An 18,891-nucleotide genomic window follows, 5' to 3' on the forward strand; every position below is an offset into this window, starting at 1 on the left:
TTTTGCCAAAATTTCGTGTTCTTTTTGTTAATTAGCGTAATTTTACGTCGTTTTTGAAAAATAAACTTCGATTGTATTTCATTTTTTCCGTTAATTTACGCTACCTAACACTCTATTAGTTAATTAATTAGCGTAGTTTGACGTCTTTTTTGAAAAATAAATTAGAAATGCATATATACAATTACAACGCTTTACTCTCAGGTGCGATCATACCAGCACTAATGCACCGGATCCCATCAGAACTCCGCAGTTAAGCGTGCTTGGGCGAGAGTAGTACTAGGATGGGTGACCTCCTGGGAAGTCCTTGTGTTGCACCTCTTTTTGCCAAAATTTCGTGTTCTTTTTGTTAATTAGCGTAATTTTACGTCGTTCCGTTAATTTACGCTACCTAACACTCTATTAGTTAATTAATTAGCGTAGTTTGACGTCTTTTTTGAAAAATAAATTAGAAATGCATATATACAATTACAACGCTTTACTCTCAGGTGCGATCATACCAGCACTAATGCACCGGATCCCATCAGAACTCCGCAGTTAAGCGTGCTTGGGCGAGAGTAGTACTAGGATGGGTGACCTCCTGGGAAGTCCTTGTGTTGCACCTCTTTTTGCCAAAATTTCGTGTTCTTTTTGTTAATTAGCGTAATTTTACGTCGTTTTGAAAATAACTTCGATTGTATTTCATTTTTTCCGTTAATTTACGCTACCTAACACTCTATTAGTTAATTAATTAGCGTAGTTTGACGTCTTTTTTGAAAAATAAATTAGAAATGCATATATACAATTACAACGCTTTACTCTCAGGTGCGATCATACCAGCACTAATGCACCGGATCCCATCAGAACTCCGCAGTTAAGCGTGCTTGGGCGAGAGTAGTACTAGGATGGGTGACCTCCTGGGAAGTCCTTGTGTTGCACCTCTTTTTGCCAAAATTTCGTGTTCTTTTTGTTAATTAGCGTAATTTTACGTCGTTCCGTTAATTTACGCTACCTAACACTCTATTAGTTAATTAATTAGCGTAGTTTGACGTCTTTTTTGAAAAATAAATTAGAAATGCATATATACAATTACAACGCTTTACTCTCAGGTGCGATCATACCAGCACTAATGCACCGGATCCCATCAGAACTCCGCAGTTAAGCGTGCTTGGGCGAGAGTAGTACTAGGATGGGTGACCTCCTGGGAAGTCCTTGTGTTGCACCTCTTTTTGCCAAAATTTCGTGTTCTTTTTGTTAATTAGCGTAATTTTACGTCGTTCCGTTAATTTACGCTACCTAACACTCTATTAGTTAATTAATTAGCGTAGTTTGACGTCTTTTTTGAAAAATAAATTAGAAATGCATATATACAATTACAACGCTTTACTCTCAGGTGCGATCATACCAGCACTAATGCACCGGATCCCATCAGAACTCCGCAGTTAAGCGTGCTTGGGCGAGAGTAGTACTAGGATGGGTGACCTCCTGGGAAGTCCTTGTGTTGCACCTCTTTTTGCCAAAATTTCGTGTTCTTTTTGTTAATTAGCGTAATTTTACGTCGTTCCGTTAATTTACGCTACCTAACACTCTATTAGTTAATTAATTAGCGTAGTTTGACGTCTTTTTTGAAAAATAAATTAGAAATGCATATATACAATTACAACGCTTTACTCTCAGGTGCGATCATACCAGCACTAATGCACCGGATCCCATCAGAACTCCGCAGTTAAGCGTGCTTGGGCGAGAGTAGTACTAGGATGGGTGACCTCCTGGGAAGTCCTTGTGTTGCACCTCTTTTTGCCAAAATTTCGTGTTCTTTTTGTTAATTAGCGTAATTTTACGTCGTTTTTGAAAAATAAACTTCGATTGTATTTCATTTTTTCCGTTAATTTACGCTACCTAACACTCTATTAGTTAATTAATTAGCGTAGTTTGACGTCTTTTTTGAAAAATAAATTAGAAATGCATATATACAATTACAACGCTTTACTCTCAGGTGCGATCATACCAGCACTAATGCACCGGATCCCATCAGAACTCCGCAGTTAAGCGTGCTTGGGCGAGAGTAGTACTAGGATGGGTGACCTCCTGGGAAGTCCTTGTGTTGCACCTCTTTTTGCCAAAATTTCGTGTTCTTTTTGTTAATTAGCGTAATTTTACGTCGTTCCGTTAATTTACGCTACCTAACACTCTATTAGTTAATTAATTAGCGTAGTTTGACGTCTTTTTTGAAAAATAAATTAGAAATGCATATATACAATTACAACGCTTTACTCTCAGGTGCGATCATACCAGCACTAATGCACCGGATCCCATCAGAACTCCGCAGTTAAGCGTGCTTGGGCGAGAGTAGTACTAGGATGGGTGACCTCCTGGGAAGTCCTTGTGTTGCACCTCTTTTTGCCAAAATTTCGTGTTCTTTTTGTTAATTAGCGTAATTTTACGTCGTTCCGTTAATTTACGCTACCTAACACTCTATTAGTTAATTAATTAGCGTAGTTTGACGTCTTTTTTGAAAAATAAATTAGAAATGCATATATACAATTACAACGCTTTACTCTCAGGTGCGATCATACCAGCACTAATGCACCGGATCCCATCAGAACTCCGCAGTTAAGCGTGCTTGGGCGAGAGTAGTACTAGGATGGGTGACCTCCTGGGAAGTCCTTGTGTTGCACCTCTTTTTGCCAAAATTTCGTGTTCTTTTTGTTAATTAGCGTAATTTTACGTCGTTCCGTTAATTTACGCTACCTAACACTCTATTAGTTAATTAATTAGCGTAGTTTGACGTCTTTTTTGAAAAATAAATTAGAAATGCATATATACAATTACAACGCTTTACTCTCAGGTGCGATCATACCAGCACTAATGCACCGGATCCCATCAGAACTCCGCAGTTAAGCGTGCTTGGGCGAGAGTAGTACTAGGATGGGTGACCTCCTGGGAAGTCCTTGTGTTGCACCTCTTTTTGCCAAAATTTCGTGTTCTTTTTGTTAATTAGCGTAATTTTACGTCGTTCCGTTAATTTACGCTACCTAACACTCTATTAGTTAATTAATTAGCGTAGTTTGACGTCTTTTTTGAAAAATAAATTAGAAATGCATATATACAATTACAACGCTTTACTCTCAGGTGCGATCATACCAGCACTAATGCACCGGATCCCATCAGAACTCCGCAGTTAAGCGTGCTTGGGCGAGAGTAGTACTAGGATGGGTGACCTCCTGGGAAGTCCTTGTGTTGCACCTCTTTTTGCCAAAATTTCGTGTTCTTTTTGTTAATTAGCGTAATTTTACGTCGTTTTTGAAAAATAAACTTCGATTGTATTTCATTTTTTCCGTTAATTTACGCTACCTAACACTCTATTAGTTAATTAATTAGCGTAGTTTGACGTCTTTTTTGAAAAATAAATTAGAAATGCATATATACAATTACAACGCTTTACTCTCAGGTGCGATCATACCAGCACTAATGCACCGGATCCCATCAGAACTCCGCAGTTAAGCGTGCTTGGGCGAGAGTAGTACTAGGATGGGTGACCTCCTGGGAAGTCCTTGTGTTGCACCTCTTTTTGCCAAAATTTCGTGTTCTTTTTGTTAATTAGCGTAATTTTACGTCGTTCCGTTAATTTACGCTACCTAACACTCTATTAGTTAATTAATTAGCGTAGTTTGACGTCTTTTTTGAAAAATAAATTAGAAATGCATATATACAATTACAACGCTTTACTCTCAGGTGCGATCATACCAGCACTAATGCACCGGATCCCATCAGAACTCCGCAGTTAAGCGTGCTTGGGCGAGAGTAGTACTAGGATGGGTGACCTCCTGGGAAGTCCTTGTGTTGCACCTCTTTTTGCCAAAATTTCGTGTTCTTTTTGTTAATTAGCGTAATTTTACGTCGTTTTTGAAAATAAACTTCGATTGTATTTCATTTTTCCGTTAATTTACGCTACCTAACACTCTATTAGTTAATTAATTAGCGTAGTTTGACGTCTTTTTTGAAAAATAAATTAGAAATGCATATATACAATTACAACGCTTTACTCTCAGGTGCGATCATACCAGCACTAATGCACCGGATCCCATCAGAACTCCGCAGTTAAGCGTGCTTGGGCGAGAGTAGTACTAGGATGGGTGACCTCCTGGGAAGTCCTTGTGTTGCACCTCTTTTTGCCAAAATTTCGTGTTCTTTTTGTTAATTAGCGTAATTTTACGTCGTTCCGTTAATTTACGCTACCTAACACTCTATTAGTTAATTAATTAGCGTAGTTTGACGTCTTTTTTGAAAAATAAATTAGAAATGCATATATACAATTACAACGCTTTACTCTCAGGTGCGATCATACCAGCACTAATGCACCGGATCCCATCAGAACTCCGCAGTTAAGCGTGCTTGGGCGAGAGTAGTACTAGGATGGGTGACCTCCTGGGAAGTCCTTGTGTTGCACCTCTTTTTGCCAAAATTTCGTGTTCTTTTTGTTAATTAGCGTAATTTTACGTCGTTCCGTTAATTTACGCTACCTAACACTCTATTAGTTAATTAATTAGCGTAGTTTGACGTCTTTTTTGAAAAATAAATTAGAAATGCATATATACAATTACAACGCTTTACTCTCAGGTGCGATCATACCAGCACTAATGCACCGGATCCCATCAGAACTCCGCAGTTAAGCGTGCTTGGGCGAGAGTAGTACTAGGATGGGTGACCTCCTGGGAAGTCCTTGTGTTGCACCTCTTTTTGCCAAAATTTCGTGTTCTTTTTGTTAATTAGCGTAATTTTACGTCGTTCCGTTAATTTACGCTACCTAACACTCTATTAGTTAATTAATTAGCGTAGTTTGACGTCTTTTTTGAAAAATAAATTAGAAATGCATATATACAATTACAACGCTTTACTCTCAGGTGCGATCATACCAGCACTAATGCACCGGATCCCATCAGAACTCCGCAGTTAAGCGTGCTTGGGCGAGAGTAGTACTAGGATGGGTGACCTCCTGGGAAGTCCTTGTGTTGCACCTCTTTTTGCCAAAATTTCGTGTTCTTTTTGTTAATTAGCGTAATTTTACGTCGTTCCGTTAATTTACGCTACCTAACACTCTATTAGTTAATTAATTAGCGTAGTTTGACGTCTTTTTTGAAAAATAAATTAGAAATGCATATATACAATTACAACGCTTTACTCTCAGGTGCGATCATACCAGCACTAATGCACCGGATCCCATCAGAACTCCGCAGTTAAGCGTGCTTGGGCGAGAGTAGTACTAGGATGGGTGACCTCCTGGGAAGTCCTTGTGTTGCACCTCTTTTTGCCAAAATTTCGTGTTCTTTTTGTTAATTAGCGTAATTTTACGTCGTTTTTGAAAATAAACTTCGATTGTATTTCATTTTTTCCGTTAATTTACGCTACCTAACACTCTATTAGTTAATTAATTAGCGTAGTTTGACGTCTTTTTTGAAAAATAAATTAGAAATGCATATATACAATTACAACGCTTTACTCTCAGGTGCGATCATACCAGCACTAATGCACCGGATCCCATCAGAACTCCGCAGTTAAGCGTGCTTGGGCGAGAGTAGTACTAGGATGGGTGACCTCCTGGGAAGTCCTTGTGTTGCACCTCTTTTTGCCAAAATTTCGTGTTCTTTTTGTTAATTAGCGTAATTTTACGTCGTTCCGTTAATTTACGCTACCTAACACTCTATTAGTTAATTAATTAGCGTAGTTTGACGTCTTTTTTGAAAAATAAATTAGAAATGCATATATACAATTACAACGCTTTACTCTCAGGTGCGATCATACCAGCACTAATGCACCGGATCCCATCAGAACTCCGCAGTTAAGCGTGCTTGGGCGAGAGTAGTACTAGGATGGGGGACCTCCTGGGAAGTCCTTGTGTTGCACCTCTTTTTGCCAAAATTTCGTGTTCTTTTTGTTAATTAGCGTAATTTTACGTCGTTCCGTTAATTTACGCTACCTAACACTCTATTAGTTAATTAATTAGCGTAGTTTGACGTCTTTTTTGAAAAATAAATTAGAAATGCATATATACAATTACAACGCTTTACTCTCAGGTGCGATCATACCAGCACTAATGCACCGGATCCCATCAGAACTCCGCAGTTAAGCGTGCTTGGGCGAGAGTAGTACTAGGATGGGTGACCTCCTGGGAAGTCCTTGTGTTGCACCTCTTTTTGCCAAAATTTCGTGTTCTTTTTGTTAATTAGCGTAATTTTACGTCGTTCCGTTAATTTACGCTACCTAACACTCTATTAGTTAATTAATTAGCGTAGTTTGACGTCTTTTTTGAAAAATAAATTAGAAATGCATATATACAATTACAACGCTTTACTCTCAGGTGCGATCATACCAGCACTAATGCACCGGATCCCATCAGAACTCCGCAGTTAAGCGTGCTTGGGCGAGAGTAGTACTAGGATGGGTGACCTCCTGGGAAGTCCTTGTGTTGCACCTCTTTTTGCCAAAATTTCGTGTTCTTTTTGTTAATTAGCGTAATTTTACGTCGTTCCGTTAATTTACGCTACCTAACACTCTATTAGTTAATTAATTAGCGTAGTTTGACGTCTTTTTTGAAAAATAAATTAGAAATGCATATATACAATTACAACGCTTTACTCTCAGGTGCGATCATACCAGCACTAATGCACCGGATCCCATCAGAACTCCGCAGTTAAGCGTGCTTGGGCGAGAGTAGTACTAGGATGGGTGACCTCCTGGGAAGTCCTTGTGTTGCACCTCTTTTTGCCAAAATTTCGTGTTCTTTTTGTTAATTAGCGTAATTTTACGTCGTTCCGTTAATTTACGCTACCTAACACTCTATTAGTTAATTAATTAGCGTAGTTTGACGTCTTTTTTGAAAATAAATTAGAAATGCATATATACAATTACAACGCTTTACTCTCAGGTGCGATCATACCAGCACTAATGCACCGGATCCCATCAGAACTCCGCAGTTAAGCGTGCTTGGGCGAGAGTAGTACTAGGATGGGTGACCTCCTGGGAAGTCCTTGTGTTGCACCTCTTTTTGCCAAAATTTCGTGTTCTTTTTGTTAATTAGCGTAATTTTACGTCGTTTTGAAAATAAACTTCGATTGTATTTCATTTTTCCGTTAATTTACGCTACCTAACACTCTATTAGTTAATTAATTAGCGTAGTTTGACGTCTTTTTTGAAAAATAAATTAGAAATGCATATATACAATTACAACGCTTTACTCTCAGGTGCGATCATACCAGCACTAATGCACCGGATCCCATCAGAACTCCGCAGTTAAGCGTGCTTGGGCGAGAGTAGTACTAGGATGGGTGACCTCCTGGGAAGTCCTTGTGTTGCACCTCTTTTTGCCAAAATTTCGTGTTCTTTTTGTTAATTAGCGTAATTTTACGTCGTTCCGTTAATTTACGCTACCTAACACTCTATTAGTTAATTAATTAGCGTAGTTTGACGTCTTTTTTGAAAAATAAATTAGAAATGCATATATACAATTACAACGCTTTACTCTCAGGTGCGATCATACCAGCACTAATGCACCGGATCCCATCAGAACTCCGCAGTTAAGCGTGCTTGGGCGAGAGTAGTACTAGGATGGGTGACCTCCTGGGAAGTCCTTGTGTTGCACCTCTTTTTGCCAAAATTTCGTGTTCTTTTTGTTAATTAGCGTAATTTTACGTCGTTCCGTTAATTTACGCTACCTAACACTCTATTAGTTAATTAATTAGCGTAGTTTGACGTCTTTTTTGAAAAATAAATTAGAAATGCATATATACAATTACAACGCTTTACTCTCAGGTGCGATCATACCAGCACTAATGCACCGGATCCCATCAGAACTCCGCAGTTAAGCGTGCTTGGGCGAGAGTAGTACTAGGATGGGTGACCTCCTGGGAAGTCCTTGTGTTGCACCTCTTTTTGCCAAAATTTCGTGTTCTTTTTGTTAATTAGCGTAATTTTACGTCGTTCCGTTAATTTACGCTACCTAACACTCTATTAGTTAATTAATTAGCGTAGTTTGACGTCTTTTTTGAAAAATAAATTAGAAATGCATATATACAATTACAACGCTTTACTCTCAGGTGCGATCATACCAGCACTAATGCACCGGATCCCATCAGAACTCCGCAGTTAAGCGTGCTTGGGCGAGAGTAGTACTAGGATGGGTGACCTCCTGGGAAGTCCTTGTGTTGCACCTCTTTTTGCCAAAATTTCGTGTTCTTTTTGTTAATTAGCGTAATTTTACGTCGTTCCGTTAATTTACGCTACCTAACACTCTATTAGTTAATTAATTAGCGTAGTTTGACGTCTTTTTTGAAAAATAAATTAGAAATGCATATATACAATTACAACGCTTTACTCTCAGGTGCGATCATACCAGCACTAATGCACCGGATCCCATCAGAACTCCGCAGTTAAGCGTGCTTGGGCGAGAGTAGTACTAGGATGGGTGACCTCCTGGAAGTCCTTGTGTTGCACCTCTTTTTGCCAAAATTTCGTGTTCTTTTTGTTAATTAGCGTAATTTTACGTCGTTCCGTTAATTTACGCTACCTAACACTCTATTAGTTAATTAATTAGCGTAGTTTGACGTCTTTTTTGAAAAATAAATTAGAAATGCATATATACAATTACAACGCTTTACTCTCAGGTGCGATCATACCAGCACTAATGCACCGGATCCCATCAGAACTCCGCAGTTAAGCGTGCTTGGGCGAGAGTAGTACTAGGATGGGTGACCTCCTGGGAAGTCCTTGTGTTGCACCTCTTTTTGCCAAAATTTCGTGTTCTTTTTGTTAATTAGCGTAATTTTACGTCGTTTTTGAAAAATAAACTTCGATTGTATTTCATTTTTTCCGTTAATTTACGCTACCTAACACTCTATTAGTTAATTAATTAGCGTAGTTTGACGTCTTTTTTGAAAAATAAATTAGAAATGCATATATACAATTACAACGCTTTACTCTCAGGTGCGATCATACCAGCACTAATGCACCGGATCCCATCAGAACTCCGCAGTTAAGCGTGCTTGGGCGAGAGTAGTACTAGGATGGGTGACCTCCTGGGAAGTCCTTGTGTTGCACCTCTTTTTGCCAAAATTTCGTGTTCTTTTTGTTAATTAGCGTAATTTTACGTCGTTCCGTTAATTTACGCTACCTAACACTCTATTAGTTAATTAATTAGCGTAGTTTGACGTCTTTTTTGAAAAATAAATTAGAAATGCATATATACAATTACAACGCTTTACTCTCAGGTGCGATCATACCAGCACTAATGCACCGGATCCCATCAGAACTCCGCAGTTAAGCGTGCTTGGGCGAGAGTAGTACTAGGATGGGTGACCTCCTGGGAAGTCCTTGTGTTGCACCTCTTTTTGCCAAAATTTCGTGTTCTTTTTGTTAATTAGCGTAATTTTACGTCGTTCCGTTAATTTACGCTACCTAACACTCTATTAGTTAATTAATTAGCGTAGTTTGACGTCTTTTTTGAAAAATAAATTAGAAATGCATATATACAATTACAACGCTTTACTCTCAGGTGCGATCATACCAGCACTAATGCACCGGATCCCATCAGAACTCGCAGTTAAGCGTGCTTGGGCGAGAGTAGTACTAGGATGGGTGACCTCCTGGGAAGTCCTTGTGTTGCACCTCTTTTTGCCAAAATTTCGTGTTCTTTTTGTTAATTAGCGTAATTTTACGTCGTTCCGTTAATTTACGCTACCTAACACTCTATTAGTTAATTAATTAGCGTAGTTTGACGTCTTTTTTGAAAAATAAATTAGAAATGCATATATACAATTACAACGCTTTACTCTCAGGTGCGATCATACCAGCACTAATGCACCGGATCCCATCAGAACTCCGCAGTTAAGCGTGCTTGGGCGAGAGTAGTACTAGGATGGGTGACCTCCTGGGAAGTCCTTGTGTTGCACCTCTTTTTGCCAAAATTTCGTGTTCTTTTTGTTAATTAGCGTAATTTTACGTCGTTTTTGAAAAATAAACTTCGATTGTATTTCATTTTTTCCGTTAATTTACGCTACCTAACACTCTATTAGTTAATTAATTAGCGTAGTTTGACGTCTTTTTTGAAAAATAAATTAGAAATGCATATATACAATTACAACGCTTTACTCTCAGGTGCGATCATACCAGCACTAATGCACCGGATCCCATCAGAACTCCGCAGTTAAGCGTGCTTGGGCGAGAGTAGTACTAGGATGGGTGACCTCCTGGGAAGTCCTTGTGTTGCACCTCTTTTTGCCAAAATTTCGTGTTCTTTTTGTTAATTAGCGTAATTTTACGTCGTTCCGTTAATTTACGCTACCTAACACTCTATTAGTTAATTAATTAGCGTAGTTTGACGTCTTTTTTGAAAAATAAATTAGAAATGCATATATACAATTACAACGCTTTACTCTCAGGTGCGATCATACCAGCACTAATGCACCGGATCCCATCAGAACTCCGCAGTTAAGCGTGCTTGGGCGAGAGTAGTACTAGGATGGGTGACCTCCTGGGAAGTCCTTGTGTTGCACCTCTTTTTGCCAAAATTTCGTGTTCTTTTTGTTAATTAGCGTAATTTTACGTCGTTCCGTTAATTTACGCTACCTAACACTCTATTAGTTAATTAATTAGCGTAGTTTGACGTCTTTTTTGAAAAATAAATTAGAAATGCATATATACAATTACAACGCTTTACTCTCAGGTGCGATCATACCAGCACTAATGCACCGGATCCCATCAGAACTCCGCAGTTAAGCGTGCTTGGGCGAGAGAGTACTAGGATGGGTGACCTCCTGGGAAGTCCTTGTGTTGCACCTCTTTTTGCCAAAATTTCGTGTTCTTTTTGTTAATTAGCGTAATTTTACGTCGTTGTCCGATGTATTATCGTTTACGCTACCTAACACTCTATTAGTTAATTAATTAGCGTAGTTTGACGTCTTTTTTGAAAAATAAATTAGAAATGCATATATACAATTACAACGCTTTACTCTCAGGTGCGATCATACCAGCACTAATGCACCGGATCCCATCAGAACTCCGCAGTTAAGCGTGCTTGGGCGAGAGTAGTACTAGGATGGGTGACCTCCTGGGAAGTCCTTGTGTTGCACCTCTTTTTGCCAAAATTTCGTGTTCTTTTTGTTAATTAGCGTAATTTTACGTCGTTCCGTTAATTTACGCTACCTAACACTCTATTAGTTAATTAATTAGCGTAGTTTGACGTCTTTTTTGAAAAATAAATTAGAAATGCATATATACAATTACAACGCTTTACTCTCAGGTGCGATCATACCAGCACTAATGCACCGGATCCCATCAGAACTCCGCAGTTAAGCGTGCTTGGGCGAGAGTAGTACTAGGATGGGTGACCTCCTGGGAAGTCCTTGTGTTGCACCTCTTTTTGCCAAAATTTCGTGTTCTTTTTGTTAATTAGCGTAATTTTACGTCGTTTTTGAAAAATAAACTTCGATTGTATTTCATTTTTTCCGTTAATTTACGCTACCTAACACTCTATTAGTTAATTAATTAGCGTAGTTTGACGTCTTTTTTGAAAAATAAATTAGAAATGCATATATACAATTACAACGCTTTACTCTCAGGTGCGATCATACCAGCACTAATGCACCGGATCCCATCAGAACTCCGCAGTTAAGCGTGCTTGGGCGAGAGTAGTACTAGGATGGGTGACCTCCTGGGAAGTCCTTGTGTTGCACCTCTTTTTGCCAAAATTTCGTGTTCTTTTTGTTAATTAGCGTAATTTTACGTCGTTCCGTTAATTTACGCTACCTAACACTCTATTAGTTAATTAATTAGCGTAGTTTGACGTCTTTTTTGAAAAATAAATTAGAAATGCATATATACAATTACAACGCTTTACTCTCAGGTGCGATCATACCAGCACTAATGCACCGGATCCCATCAGAACTCCGCAGTTAAGCGTGCTTGGGCGAGAGTAGTACTAGGATGGGTGACCTCCTGGGAAGTCCTTGTGTTGCACCTCTTTTTGCCAAAATTTCGTGTTCTTTTTGTTAATTAGCGTAATTTTACGTCGTTCCGTTAATTTACGCTACCTAACACTCTATTAGTTAATTAATTAGCGTAGTTTGACGTCTTTTTTGAAAAATAAATTAGAAATGCATATATACAATTACAACGCTTTACTCTCAGGTGCGATCATACCAGCACTAATGCACCGGATCCCATCAGAACTCCGCAGTTAAGCGTGCTTGGGCGAGAGTAGTACTAGGATGGGTGACCTCCTGGGAAGTCCTTGTGTTGCACCTCTTTTTGCCAAAATTTCGTGTTCTTTTTGTTAATTAGCGTAATTTTACGTCGTTCCGTTAATTTACGCTACCTAACACTCTATTAGTTAATTAATTAGCGTAGTTTGACGTCTTTTTTGAAAAATAAATTAGAAATGCATATATACAATTACAACGCTTTACTCTCAGGTGCGATCATACCAGCACTAATGCACCGGATCCCATCAGAACTCCGCAGTTAAGCGTGCTTGGGCGAGAGTAGTACTAGGATGGGTGACCTCCTGGGAAGTCCTTGTGTTGCACCTCTTTTTGCCAAAATTTCGTGTTCTTTTTGTTAATTAGCGTAATTTTACGTCGTTCCGTTAATTTACGCTACCTAACACTCTATTAGTTAATTAATTAGCGTAGTTTGACGTCTTTTTTGAAAAATAAATTAGAAATGCATATATACAATTACAACGCTTTACTCTCAGGTGCGATCATACCAGCACTAATGCACCGGATCCCATCAGAACTCCGCAGTTAAGCGTGCTTGGGCGAGAGTAGTACTAGGATGGGTGACCTCCTGGGAAGTCCTTGTGTTGCACCTCTTTTTGCCAAAATTTCGTGTTCTTTTTGTTAATTAGCGTAATTTTACGTCGTTTTTGAAAAATAAACTTCGATTGTATTTCATTTTTTCCGTTAATTTACGCTACCTAACACTCTATTAGTTAATTAATTAGCGTAGTTTGACGTCTTTTTTGAAAAATAAATTAGAAATGCATATATACAATTACAACGCTTTACTCTCAGGTGCGATCATACCAGCACTAATGCACCGGATCCCATCAGAACTCCGCAGTTAAGCGTGCTTGGGCGAGAGTAGTACTAGGATGGGTGACCTCCTGGGAAGTCCTTGTGTTGCACCTCTTTTTGCCAAAATTTCGTGTTCTTTTTGTTAATTAGCGTAATTTTACGTCGTTCCGTTAATTTACGCTACCTAACACTCTATTAGTTAATTAATTAGCGTAGTTTGACGTCTTTTTTGAAAAATAAATTAGAAATGCATATATACAATTACAACGCTTTACTCTCAGGTGCGATCATACCAGCACTAATGCACCGGATCCCATCAGAACTCCGCAGTTAAGCGTGCTTGGGCGAGAGTAGTACTAGGATGGGTGACCTCCTGGGAAGTCCTTGTGTTGCACCTCTTTTTGCCAAAATTTCGTGTTCTTTTTGTTAATTAGCGTAATTTTACGTCGTTCCGTTAATTTACGCTACCTAACACTCTATTAGTTAATTAATTAGCGTAGTTTGACGTCTTTTTTGAAAAATAAATTAGAAATGCATATATACAATTACAACGCTTTACTCTCAGGTGCGATCATACCAGCACTAATGCACCGGATCCCATCAGAACTCCGCAGTTAAGCGTGCTTGGGCGAGAGTAGTACTAGGATGGGTGACCTCCTGGGAAGTCCTTGTGTTGCACCTCTTTTTGCCAAAATTTCGTGTTCTTTTTGTTAATTAGCGTAATTTTACGTCGTTCCGTTAATTTACGCTACCTAACACTCTATTAGTTAATTAATTAGCGTAGTTTGACGTCTTTTTTGAAAAATAAATTAGAAATGCATATATACAATTACAACGCTTTACTCTCAGGTGCGATCATACCAGCACTAATGCACCGGATCCCATCAGAACTCCGCAGTTAAGCGTGCTTGGGCGAGAGTAGTACTAGGATGGGTGACCTCCTGGGAAGTCCTTGTGTTGCACCTCTTTTTGCCAAAATTTCGTGTTCTTTTTGTTAATTAGCGTAATTTTACGTCGTTTTTGAAAAATAAACTTCGATTGTTTCATTTTTTCCGTTAATTTACGCTACCTAACACTCTATTAGTTAATTAATTAGCGTAGTTTGACGTCTTTTTTGAAAAATAAATTAGAAATGCATATATACAATTACAACGCTTTACTCTCAGGTGCGATCATACCAGCACTAATGCACCGGATCCCATCAGAACTCCGCAGTTAAGCGTGCTTGGGCGAGAGTAGTACTAGGATGGGTGACCTCCTGGGAAGTCCTTGTGTTGCACCTCTTTTTGCCAAAATTTCGTGTTCTTTTTGTTAATTAGCGTAATTTTACGTCGTTCCGTTAATTTACGCTACCTAACACTCTATTAGTTAATTAATTAGCGTAGTTTGACGTCTTTTTGAAAAATAAATTAGAAATGCATATATACAATTACAACGCTTTACTCTCAGGTGCGATCATACCAGCACTAATGCACCGGATCCCATCAGAACTCCGCAGTTAAGCGTGCTTGGGCGAGAGTAGTACTAGGATGGGTGACCTCCTGGGAAGTCCTTGTGTTGCACCTCTTTTTGCCAAAATTTCGTGTTCTTTTTGTTAATTAGCGTAATTTTACGTCGTTCCGTTAATTTACGCTACCTAACACTCTATTAGTTAATTAATTAGCGTAGTTTGACGTCTTTTTTGAAAAATAAATTAGAAATGCATATATACAATTACAACGCTTTACTCTCAGGTGCGATCATACCAGCACTAATGCACCGGATCCCATCAGAACTCCGCAGTTAAGCGTGCTTGGGCGAGAGTAGTACTAGGATGGGTGACCTCCTGGGAAGTCCTTGTGTTGCACCTCTTTTTGCCAAAATTTCGTGTTCTTTTTGTTAATTAGCGTAATTTTACGTCGTTCCGTTAATTTACGCTACCTAACACTCTATTAGTTAATTAATTAGCGTAGTTTGACGTCTTTTTTGAAAAATAAATTAGAAATGCATATATACAATTACAACGCTTTACTCTCAGGTGCGATCATACCAGCACTAATGCACCGGATCCCATCAGAACTCCGCAGTTAAGCGTGCTTGGGCGAGAGTAGTACTAGGATGGGTGACCTCCTGGGAAGTCCTTGTGTTGCACCTCTTTTTGCCAAAATTTCGTGTTCTTTTTGTTAATTAGCGTAATTTTACGTCGTTCCGTTAATTTACGCTACCTAACACTCTATTAGTTAATTAATTAGCGTAGTTTGACGTCTTTTTTGAAAAATAAATTAGAAATGCATATATACAATTACAACGCTTTACTCTCAGGTGCGATCATACCAGCACTAATGCACCGGATCCCATCAGAACTCCGCAGTTAAGCGTGCTTGGGCGAGAGTAGTACTAGGATGGGTGACCTCCTGGGAAGTCCTTGTGTTGCACCTCTTTTTGCCAAAATTTCGTGTTCTTTTTGTTAATTAGCGTAATTTTACGTCGTTCCGTTAATTTACGCTACCTAACACTCTATTAGTTAATTAATTAGCGTAGTTTGACGTCTTTTTTGAAAAATAAATTAGAAATGCATATATACAATTACAACGCTTTACTCTCAGGTGCGATCATACCAGCACTAATGCACCGGATCCCATCAGAACTCCGCAGTTAAGCGTGCTTGGGCGAGAGTAGTACTAGGATGGGTGACCTCCTGGGAAGTCCTTGTGTTGCACCTCTTTTTGCCAAAATTTCGTGTTCTTTTTGTTAATTAGCGTAATTTTACGTCGTTTTTGAAAATAAACTTCGATTGTATTTCATTTTTCCGTTAATTTACGCTACCTAACACTCTATTAGTTAATTAATTAGCGTAGTTTGACGTCTTTTTTGAAAAATAAATTAGAAATGCATATATACAATTACAACGCTTTACTCTCAGGTGCGATCATACCAGCACTAATGCACCGGATCCCATCAGAACTCCGCAGTTAAGCGTGCTTGGGCGAGAGTAGTACTAGGATGGGTGACCTCCTGGGAAGTCCTTGTGTTGCACCTCTTTTTGCCAAAATTTCGTGTTCTTTTTGTTAATTAGCGTAATTTTACGTCGTTCCGTTAATTTACGCTACCTAACACTCTATTAGTTAATTAATTAGCGTAGTTTGACGTCTTTTTTGAAAAATAAATTAGAAATGCATATATACAATTACAACGCTTTACTCTCAGGTGCGATCATACCAGCACTAATGCACCGGATCCCATCAGAACTCCGCAGTTAAGCGTGCTTGGGCGAGAGAGTACTAGGATGGGTGACCTCCTGGGAAGTCCTTGTGTTGCACCTCTTTTTGCCAAAATTTCGTGTTCTTTTTGTTAATTAGCGTAATTTTACGTCGTTTTTGAAAAATAACTTCGATTGTATTTCATTTTTCCGTTAATTTACGCTACCTAACACTCTATTAGTTAATTAATTAGCGTAGTTTGACGTCTTTTTTGAAAAATAAATTAGAAATGCATATATACAATTACAACGCTTTACTCTCAGGTGCGATCATACCAGCACTAATGCACCGGATCCCATCAGAACTCCGCAGTTAAGCGTGCTTGGGCGAGAGTAGTACTAGGATGGGTGACCTCCTGGGAAGTCCTTGTGTTGCACCTCTTTTTGCCAAAATTTCGTGTTCTTTTTGTTAATTAGCGTAATTTTACGTCGTTCCGTTAATTTACGCTACCTAACACTCTATTAGTTAATTAATTAGCGTAGTTTGACGTCTTTTTTGAAAAATAAATTAGAAATGCATATATACAATTACAACGCTTTACTCTCAGGTGCGATCATACCAGCACTAATGCACCGGATCCCATCAGAACTCCGCAGTTAAGCGTGCTTGGGCGAGAGTAGTACTAGGATGGGTGACCTCCTGGGAAGTCCTTGTGTTGCACCTCTTTTTGCCAAAATTTCGTGTTCTTTTTGTTAATTAGCGTAATTTTACGTCGTTTTTGAAAAATAAACTTCGATTGTATTTCATTTTTTCCGTTAATTTACGCTACCTAACACTCTATTAGTTAATTAATTAGCGTAGTTTGACGTCTTTTTTGAAAAATAAATTAGAAATGCATATATACAATTACAACGCTTTACTCTCAGGTGCGATCATACCAGCACTAATGCACCGGATCCCATCAGAACTCCGCAGTTAAGCGTGCTTGGGCGAGAGTAGTACTAGGATGGGTGACCTCCTGGGAAGTCCTTGTGTTGCACCTCTTTTTGCCAAAATTTCGTGTTCTTTTTGTTAATTAGCGTAATTTTACGTCGTTCCGTTAATTTACGCTACCTAACACTCTATTAGTTAATTAATTAGCGTAGTTTGACGTCTTTTTTGAAAAATAAATTAGAAATGCATATATACAATTACAACGCTTTACTCTCAGGTGCGATCATACCAGCACTAATGCACCGGATCCCATCAGAACTCCGCAGTTAAGCGTGCTTGGGCGAGAGTAGTACTAGGATGGGTGACCTCCTGGGAAGTCCTTGTGTTGCACCTCTTTTTGCCAAAATTTCGTGTTCTTTTTGTTAATTAGCGTAATTTTACGTCGTTCCGTTAATTTACGCTACCTAACACTCTATTAGTTAATTAATTAGCGTAGTTTGACGTCTTTTTTGAAAAATAAATTAGAAATGCATATATACAATTACAACGCTTTACTCTCAGGTGCGATCATACCAGCACTAATGCACCGGATCCCATCAGAACTCCGCAGTTAAGCGTGCTTGGGCGAGAGTAGTACTAGGATGGGTGACCTCCTGGGAAGTCCTTGTGTTGCACCTCTTTTTGCCAAAATTTCGTGTTCTTTTTGTTAATTAGCGTAATTTTACGTCGTTCCGTTAATTTACGCTACCTAACACTCTATTAGTTAATTAATTAGCGTAGTTTGACGTCTTTTTTGAAAAATAAATTAGAAATGCATATATACAATTACAACGCTTTACTCTCAGGTGCGATCATACCAGCACTAATGCACCGGATCCCATCAGAACTCCGCAGTTAAGCGTGCTTGGGCGAGAGTAGTACTAGGATGGGTGACCTCCTGGGAAGTCCTTGTGTTGCACCTCTTTTTGCCAAAATTTCGTGTTCTTTTTGTTAATTAGCGTAATTTTACGTCGTTTTTGAAAAATAAACTTCGATTGTATTTCATTTTTCCGTTAATTTACGCTACCTAACACTCTATTAGTTAATTAATTAGCGTAGTTTGACGTCTTTTTTGAAAAATAAATTAGAAATGCATATATACAATTACAACGCTTTACTCTCAGGTGCGATCATACCAGCACTAATGCACCGGATCCCATCAGAACTCCGCAGTTAAGCGTGCTTGGGCGAGAGTAGTACTAGGATGGGTGACCTCCTGGGAAGTCCTTGTGTTGCACCTCTTTTTGCCAAAATTTCGTGTTCTTTTTGTTAATTAGCGTAATTTTACGTCGTTTTTGAAAAATAAACTTCGATTGTATTTCATTTTTTCCGTTAATTTACGCTACCTAACACTCTATTAGTTAATTAATTAGCGTAGTTTGACGTCTTTTTTGAAAAATAAATTAGAAATGCATATATACAATTACAACGCTTTACTCTCAGGTGCGATCATACCAGCACTAATGCACCGGATCCCATCAGAACTCCGCAGTTAAGCGTGCTTGGGCGAGAGTAGTACTAGGATGGGTGACCTCCTGGGAAGTCCTTGTGTTGCACCTCTTTTTGCCAAAATTTCGTGTTCTTTTTGTTAATTAGCGTAATTTTACGTCGTTCCGTTAATTTACGCTACCTAACACTCTATTAGTTAATTAATTAGCGTAGTTTGACGTCTTTTTTGAAAAATAAATTAGAAA

General features: G+C 38.7%; 64 non-coding genes across 64 annotated transcripts; all 64 read left to right on the forward strand.

The window, feature by feature from the left end:
• Positions 1 to 199: 199 nt before the first annotated feature.
• On the forward strand, positions 200 to 318 carry LOC120579107 (5S ribosomal RNA). Its single transcript, XR_005644911.1, has one exon. It is a non-coding gene; the product is annotated as a 5S ribosomal RNA (ribosomal RNA).
• Positions 319 to 483: 165 nt separating this feature from the next.
• On the forward strand, positions 484 to 602 carry LOC120579108 (5S ribosomal RNA). The gene has a single exon (XR_005644912.1). It is a non-coding gene; the product is annotated as a 5S ribosomal RNA (ribosomal RNA).
• Positions 603 to 799: 197 nt separating this feature from the next.
• On the forward strand, positions 800 to 918 carry LOC120579110 (5S ribosomal RNA). The gene has a single exon (XR_005644913.1). It is a non-coding gene; the product is annotated as a 5S ribosomal RNA (ribosomal RNA).
• Positions 919 to 1,083: 165 nt separating this feature from the next.
• LOC120579111 (5S ribosomal RNA) lies at positions 1,084 to 1,202 on the forward strand. Its single transcript, XR_005644914.1, has one exon. It is a non-coding gene; the product is annotated as a 5S ribosomal RNA (ribosomal RNA).
• Positions 1,203 to 1,367: 165 nt separating this feature from the next.
• Positions 1,368 to 1,486, forward strand: LOC120579112 (5S ribosomal RNA). The gene has a single exon (XR_005644915.1). It is a non-coding gene; the product is annotated as a 5S ribosomal RNA (ribosomal RNA).
• A 165-nt stretch (positions 1,487 to 1,651) lies between these two features.
• On the forward strand, positions 1,652 to 1,770 carry LOC120579114 (5S ribosomal RNA). Its single transcript, XR_005644917.1, has one exon. It is a non-coding gene; the product is annotated as a 5S ribosomal RNA (ribosomal RNA).
• Positions 1,771 to 1,970: 200 nt separating this feature from the next.
• LOC120579115 (5S ribosomal RNA) lies at positions 1,971 to 2,089 on the forward strand. The gene has a single exon (XR_005644918.1). It is a non-coding gene; the product is annotated as a 5S ribosomal RNA (ribosomal RNA).
• A 165-nt stretch (positions 2,090 to 2,254) lies between these two features.
• LOC120579116 (5S ribosomal RNA) lies at positions 2,255 to 2,373 on the forward strand. Its single transcript, XR_005644919.1, has one exon. It is a non-coding gene; the product is annotated as a 5S ribosomal RNA (ribosomal RNA).
• Positions 2,374 to 2,538: 165 nt separating this feature from the next.
• On the forward strand, positions 2,539 to 2,657 carry LOC120579117 (5S ribosomal RNA). Its single transcript, XR_005644920.1, has one exon. It is a non-coding gene; the product is annotated as a 5S ribosomal RNA (ribosomal RNA).
• Positions 2,658 to 2,822: 165 nt separating this feature from the next.
• Positions 2,823 to 2,941, forward strand: LOC120579118 (5S ribosomal RNA). The gene has a single exon (XR_005644921.1). It is a non-coding gene; the product is annotated as a 5S ribosomal RNA (ribosomal RNA).
• A 165-nt stretch (positions 2,942 to 3,106) lies between these two features.
• LOC120579120 (5S ribosomal RNA) lies at positions 3,107 to 3,225 on the forward strand. The gene has a single exon (XR_005644923.1). It is a non-coding gene; the product is annotated as a 5S ribosomal RNA (ribosomal RNA).
• A 200-nt stretch (positions 3,226 to 3,425) lies between these two features.
• On the forward strand, positions 3,426 to 3,544 carry LOC120579121 (5S ribosomal RNA). Its single transcript, XR_005644924.1, has one exon. It is a non-coding gene; the product is annotated as a 5S ribosomal RNA (ribosomal RNA).
• Positions 3,545 to 3,709: 165 nt separating this feature from the next.
• Positions 3,710 to 3,828, forward strand: LOC120579122 (5S ribosomal RNA). Its single transcript, XR_005644925.1, has one exon. It is a non-coding gene; the product is annotated as a 5S ribosomal RNA (ribosomal RNA).
• A 198-nt stretch (positions 3,829 to 4,026) lies between these two features.
• LOC120579123 (5S ribosomal RNA) lies at positions 4,027 to 4,145 on the forward strand. Its single transcript, XR_005644926.1, has one exon. It is a non-coding gene; the product is annotated as a 5S ribosomal RNA (ribosomal RNA).
• Positions 4,146 to 4,310: 165 nt separating this feature from the next.
• Positions 4,311 to 4,429, forward strand: LOC120579124 (5S ribosomal RNA). Its single transcript, XR_005644927.1, has one exon. It is a non-coding gene; the product is annotated as a 5S ribosomal RNA (ribosomal RNA).
• A 165-nt stretch (positions 4,430 to 4,594) lies between these two features.
• On the forward strand, positions 4,595 to 4,713 carry LOC120579126 (5S ribosomal RNA). The gene has a single exon (XR_005644929.1). It is a non-coding gene; the product is annotated as a 5S ribosomal RNA (ribosomal RNA).
• A 165-nt stretch (positions 4,714 to 4,878) lies between these two features.
• Positions 4,879 to 4,997, forward strand: LOC120579127 (5S ribosomal RNA). The gene has a single exon (XR_005644930.1). It is a non-coding gene; the product is annotated as a 5S ribosomal RNA (ribosomal RNA).
• A 165-nt stretch (positions 4,998 to 5,162) lies between these two features.
• On the forward strand, positions 5,163 to 5,281 carry LOC120579128 (5S ribosomal RNA). The gene has a single exon (XR_005644931.1). It is a non-coding gene; the product is annotated as a 5S ribosomal RNA (ribosomal RNA).
• A 199-nt stretch (positions 5,282 to 5,480) lies between these two features.
• Positions 5,481 to 5,599, forward strand: LOC120579129 (5S ribosomal RNA). The gene has a single exon (XR_005644932.1). It is a non-coding gene; the product is annotated as a 5S ribosomal RNA (ribosomal RNA).
• Positions 5,600 to 5,764: 165 nt separating this feature from the next.
• LOC120578657 (5S ribosomal RNA) lies at positions 5,765 to 5,883 on the forward strand. Its single transcript, XR_005644471.1, has one exon. It is a non-coding gene; the product is annotated as a 5S ribosomal RNA (ribosomal RNA).
• A 165-nt stretch (positions 5,884 to 6,048) lies between these two features.
• Positions 6,049 to 6,167, forward strand: LOC120579130 (5S ribosomal RNA). The gene has a single exon (XR_005644933.1). It is a non-coding gene; the product is annotated as a 5S ribosomal RNA (ribosomal RNA).
• Positions 6,168 to 6,332: 165 nt separating this feature from the next.
• Positions 6,333 to 6,451, forward strand: LOC120579131 (5S ribosomal RNA). The gene has a single exon (XR_005644934.1). It is a non-coding gene; the product is annotated as a 5S ribosomal RNA (ribosomal RNA).
• Positions 6,452 to 6,616: 165 nt separating this feature from the next.
• Positions 6,617 to 6,735, forward strand: LOC120579132 (5S ribosomal RNA). Its single transcript, XR_005644935.1, has one exon. It is a non-coding gene; the product is annotated as a 5S ribosomal RNA (ribosomal RNA).
• A 164-nt stretch (positions 6,736 to 6,899) lies between these two features.
• LOC120579133 (5S ribosomal RNA) lies at positions 6,900 to 7,018 on the forward strand. The gene has a single exon (XR_005644936.1). It is a non-coding gene; the product is annotated as a 5S ribosomal RNA (ribosomal RNA).
• A 197-nt stretch (positions 7,019 to 7,215) lies between these two features.
• Positions 7,216 to 7,334, forward strand: LOC120579134 (5S ribosomal RNA). Its single transcript, XR_005644937.1, has one exon. It is a non-coding gene; the product is annotated as a 5S ribosomal RNA (ribosomal RNA).
• Positions 7,335 to 7,499: 165 nt separating this feature from the next.
• LOC120579135 (5S ribosomal RNA) lies at positions 7,500 to 7,618 on the forward strand. The gene has a single exon (XR_005644938.1). It is a non-coding gene; the product is annotated as a 5S ribosomal RNA (ribosomal RNA).
• Positions 7,619 to 7,783: 165 nt separating this feature from the next.
• On the forward strand, positions 7,784 to 7,902 carry LOC120579137 (5S ribosomal RNA). Its single transcript, XR_005644940.1, has one exon. It is a non-coding gene; the product is annotated as a 5S ribosomal RNA (ribosomal RNA).
• Positions 7,903 to 8,067: 165 nt separating this feature from the next.
• On the forward strand, positions 8,068 to 8,186 carry LOC120579138 (5S ribosomal RNA). Its single transcript, XR_005644941.1, has one exon. It is a non-coding gene; the product is annotated as a 5S ribosomal RNA (ribosomal RNA).
• Positions 8,187 to 8,351: 165 nt separating this feature from the next.
• Positions 8,352 to 8,469, forward strand: LOC120578674 (5S ribosomal RNA). The gene has a single exon (XR_005644488.1). It is a non-coding gene; the product is annotated as a 5S ribosomal RNA (ribosomal RNA).
• A 165-nt stretch (positions 8,470 to 8,634) lies between these two features.
• Positions 8,635 to 8,753, forward strand: LOC120579139 (5S ribosomal RNA). The gene has a single exon (XR_005644942.1). It is a non-coding gene; the product is annotated as a 5S ribosomal RNA (ribosomal RNA).
• Positions 8,754 to 8,953: 200 nt separating this feature from the next.
• On the forward strand, positions 8,954 to 9,072 carry LOC120579140 (5S ribosomal RNA). The gene has a single exon (XR_005644943.1). It is a non-coding gene; the product is annotated as a 5S ribosomal RNA (ribosomal RNA).
• A 165-nt stretch (positions 9,073 to 9,237) lies between these two features.
• LOC120579141 (5S ribosomal RNA) lies at positions 9,238 to 9,356 on the forward strand. The gene has a single exon (XR_005644944.1). It is a non-coding gene; the product is annotated as a 5S ribosomal RNA (ribosomal RNA).
• Positions 9,357 to 9,521: 165 nt separating this feature from the next.
• On the forward strand, positions 9,522 to 9,639 carry LOC120578717 (5S ribosomal RNA). Its single transcript, XR_005644531.1, has one exon. It is a non-coding gene; the product is annotated as a 5S ribosomal RNA (ribosomal RNA).
• Positions 9,640 to 9,804: 165 nt separating this feature from the next.
• Positions 9,805 to 9,923, forward strand: LOC120579142 (5S ribosomal RNA). Its single transcript, XR_005644945.1, has one exon. It is a non-coding gene; the product is annotated as a 5S ribosomal RNA (ribosomal RNA).
• Positions 9,924 to 10,123: 200 nt separating this feature from the next.
• LOC120579143 (5S ribosomal RNA) lies at positions 10,124 to 10,242 on the forward strand. Its single transcript, XR_005644946.1, has one exon. It is a non-coding gene; the product is annotated as a 5S ribosomal RNA (ribosomal RNA).
• A 165-nt stretch (positions 10,243 to 10,407) lies between these two features.
• LOC120579144 (5S ribosomal RNA) lies at positions 10,408 to 10,526 on the forward strand. The gene has a single exon (XR_005644947.1). It is a non-coding gene; the product is annotated as a 5S ribosomal RNA (ribosomal RNA).
• A 165-nt stretch (positions 10,527 to 10,691) lies between these two features.
• On the forward strand, positions 10,692 to 10,809 carry LOC120578663 (5S ribosomal RNA). The gene has a single exon (XR_005644477.1). It is a non-coding gene; the product is annotated as a 5S ribosomal RNA (ribosomal RNA).
• A 174-nt stretch (positions 10,810 to 10,983) lies between these two features.
• On the forward strand, positions 10,984 to 11,102 carry LOC120579145 (5S ribosomal RNA). Its single transcript, XR_005644948.1, has one exon. It is a non-coding gene; the product is annotated as a 5S ribosomal RNA (ribosomal RNA).
• Positions 11,103 to 11,267: 165 nt separating this feature from the next.
• On the forward strand, positions 11,268 to 11,386 carry LOC120579146 (5S ribosomal RNA). The gene has a single exon (XR_005644949.1). It is a non-coding gene; the product is annotated as a 5S ribosomal RNA (ribosomal RNA).
• Positions 11,387 to 11,586: 200 nt separating this feature from the next.
• Positions 11,587 to 11,705, forward strand: LOC120579148 (5S ribosomal RNA). Its single transcript, XR_005644951.1, has one exon. It is a non-coding gene; the product is annotated as a 5S ribosomal RNA (ribosomal RNA).
• A 165-nt stretch (positions 11,706 to 11,870) lies between these two features.
• Positions 11,871 to 11,989, forward strand: LOC120579149 (5S ribosomal RNA). Its single transcript, XR_005644952.1, has one exon. It is a non-coding gene; the product is annotated as a 5S ribosomal RNA (ribosomal RNA).
• Positions 11,990 to 12,154: 165 nt separating this feature from the next.
• Positions 12,155 to 12,273, forward strand: LOC120579150 (5S ribosomal RNA). The gene has a single exon (XR_005644953.1). It is a non-coding gene; the product is annotated as a 5S ribosomal RNA (ribosomal RNA).
• Positions 12,274 to 12,438: 165 nt separating this feature from the next.
• Positions 12,439 to 12,557, forward strand: LOC120579151 (5S ribosomal RNA). The gene has a single exon (XR_005644954.1). It is a non-coding gene; the product is annotated as a 5S ribosomal RNA (ribosomal RNA).
• Positions 12,558 to 12,722: 165 nt separating this feature from the next.
• On the forward strand, positions 12,723 to 12,841 carry LOC120579152 (5S ribosomal RNA). The gene has a single exon (XR_005644955.1). It is a non-coding gene; the product is annotated as a 5S ribosomal RNA (ribosomal RNA).
• Positions 12,842 to 13,041: 200 nt separating this feature from the next.
• Positions 13,042 to 13,160, forward strand: LOC120579153 (5S ribosomal RNA). The gene has a single exon (XR_005644956.1). It is a non-coding gene; the product is annotated as a 5S ribosomal RNA (ribosomal RNA).
• Positions 13,161 to 13,325: 165 nt separating this feature from the next.
• On the forward strand, positions 13,326 to 13,444 carry LOC120579154 (5S ribosomal RNA). Its single transcript, XR_005644957.1, has one exon. It is a non-coding gene; the product is annotated as a 5S ribosomal RNA (ribosomal RNA).
• Positions 13,445 to 13,609: 165 nt separating this feature from the next.
• Positions 13,610 to 13,728, forward strand: LOC120579155 (5S ribosomal RNA). Its single transcript, XR_005644958.1, has one exon. It is a non-coding gene; the product is annotated as a 5S ribosomal RNA (ribosomal RNA).
• A 165-nt stretch (positions 13,729 to 13,893) lies between these two features.
• Positions 13,894 to 14,012, forward strand: LOC120579156 (5S ribosomal RNA). Its single transcript, XR_005644959.1, has one exon. It is a non-coding gene; the product is annotated as a 5S ribosomal RNA (ribosomal RNA).
• A 198-nt stretch (positions 14,013 to 14,210) lies between these two features.
• LOC120579157 (5S ribosomal RNA) lies at positions 14,211 to 14,329 on the forward strand. The gene has a single exon (XR_005644960.1). It is a non-coding gene; the product is annotated as a 5S ribosomal RNA (ribosomal RNA).
• Positions 14,330 to 14,493: 164 nt separating this feature from the next.
• Positions 14,494 to 14,612, forward strand: LOC120579159 (5S ribosomal RNA). Its single transcript, XR_005644962.1, has one exon. It is a non-coding gene; the product is annotated as a 5S ribosomal RNA (ribosomal RNA).
• Positions 14,613 to 14,777: 165 nt separating this feature from the next.
• Positions 14,778 to 14,896, forward strand: LOC120579160 (5S ribosomal RNA). Its single transcript, XR_005644963.1, has one exon. It is a non-coding gene; the product is annotated as a 5S ribosomal RNA (ribosomal RNA).
• Positions 14,897 to 15,061: 165 nt separating this feature from the next.
• LOC120579161 (5S ribosomal RNA) lies at positions 15,062 to 15,180 on the forward strand. The gene has a single exon (XR_005644964.1). It is a non-coding gene; the product is annotated as a 5S ribosomal RNA (ribosomal RNA).
• A 165-nt stretch (positions 15,181 to 15,345) lies between these two features.
• LOC120579162 (5S ribosomal RNA) lies at positions 15,346 to 15,464 on the forward strand. Its single transcript, XR_005644965.1, has one exon. It is a non-coding gene; the product is annotated as a 5S ribosomal RNA (ribosomal RNA).
• A 165-nt stretch (positions 15,465 to 15,629) lies between these two features.
• LOC120579163 (5S ribosomal RNA) lies at positions 15,630 to 15,748 on the forward strand. The gene has a single exon (XR_005644966.1). It is a non-coding gene; the product is annotated as a 5S ribosomal RNA (ribosomal RNA).
• Positions 15,749 to 15,946: 198 nt separating this feature from the next.
• Positions 15,947 to 16,065, forward strand: LOC120579164 (5S ribosomal RNA). The gene has a single exon (XR_005644967.1). It is a non-coding gene; the product is annotated as a 5S ribosomal RNA (ribosomal RNA).
• A 165-nt stretch (positions 16,066 to 16,230) lies between these two features.
• On the forward strand, positions 16,231 to 16,348 carry LOC120578664 (5S ribosomal RNA). Its single transcript, XR_005644478.1, has one exon. It is a non-coding gene; the product is annotated as a 5S ribosomal RNA (ribosomal RNA).
• A 198-nt stretch (positions 16,349 to 16,546) lies between these two features.
• Positions 16,547 to 16,665, forward strand: LOC120579165 (5S ribosomal RNA). Its single transcript, XR_005644968.1, has one exon. It is a non-coding gene; the product is annotated as a 5S ribosomal RNA (ribosomal RNA).
• Positions 16,666 to 16,830: 165 nt separating this feature from the next.
• Positions 16,831 to 16,949, forward strand: LOC120579166 (5S ribosomal RNA). The gene has a single exon (XR_005644969.1). It is a non-coding gene; the product is annotated as a 5S ribosomal RNA (ribosomal RNA).
• A 200-nt stretch (positions 16,950 to 17,149) lies between these two features.
• LOC120579167 (5S ribosomal RNA) lies at positions 17,150 to 17,268 on the forward strand. Its single transcript, XR_005644970.1, has one exon. It is a non-coding gene; the product is annotated as a 5S ribosomal RNA (ribosomal RNA).
• A 165-nt stretch (positions 17,269 to 17,433) lies between these two features.
• On the forward strand, positions 17,434 to 17,552 carry LOC120579168 (5S ribosomal RNA). The gene has a single exon (XR_005644971.1). It is a non-coding gene; the product is annotated as a 5S ribosomal RNA (ribosomal RNA).
• A 165-nt stretch (positions 17,553 to 17,717) lies between these two features.
• Positions 17,718 to 17,836, forward strand: LOC120579170 (5S ribosomal RNA). Its single transcript, XR_005644973.1, has one exon. It is a non-coding gene; the product is annotated as a 5S ribosomal RNA (ribosomal RNA).
• Positions 17,837 to 18,001: 165 nt separating this feature from the next.
• On the forward strand, positions 18,002 to 18,120 carry LOC120579171 (5S ribosomal RNA). The gene has a single exon (XR_005644974.1). It is a non-coding gene; the product is annotated as a 5S ribosomal RNA (ribosomal RNA).
• Positions 18,121 to 18,319: 199 nt separating this feature from the next.
• LOC120579172 (5S ribosomal RNA) lies at positions 18,320 to 18,438 on the forward strand. Its single transcript, XR_005644975.1, has one exon. It is a non-coding gene; the product is annotated as a 5S ribosomal RNA (ribosomal RNA).
• Positions 18,439 to 18,638: 200 nt separating this feature from the next.
• Positions 18,639 to 18,757, forward strand: LOC120579173 (5S ribosomal RNA). Its single transcript, XR_005644976.1, has one exon. It is a non-coding gene; the product is annotated as a 5S ribosomal RNA (ribosomal RNA).
• The last annotated feature ends 134 nt before the right edge of the window (positions 18,758 to 18,891 follow it).

This window comes from Medicago truncatula, chromosome 2 (genome assembly GCF_003473485.1).
Source record: "Medicago truncatula cultivar Jemalong A17 chromosome 2, MtrunA17r5.0-ANR, whole genome shotgun sequence".
NCBI classification, from domain to species: Eukaryota; Viridiplantae; Streptophyta; class Magnoliopsida; order Fabales; family Fabaceae; genus Medicago; species Medicago truncatula.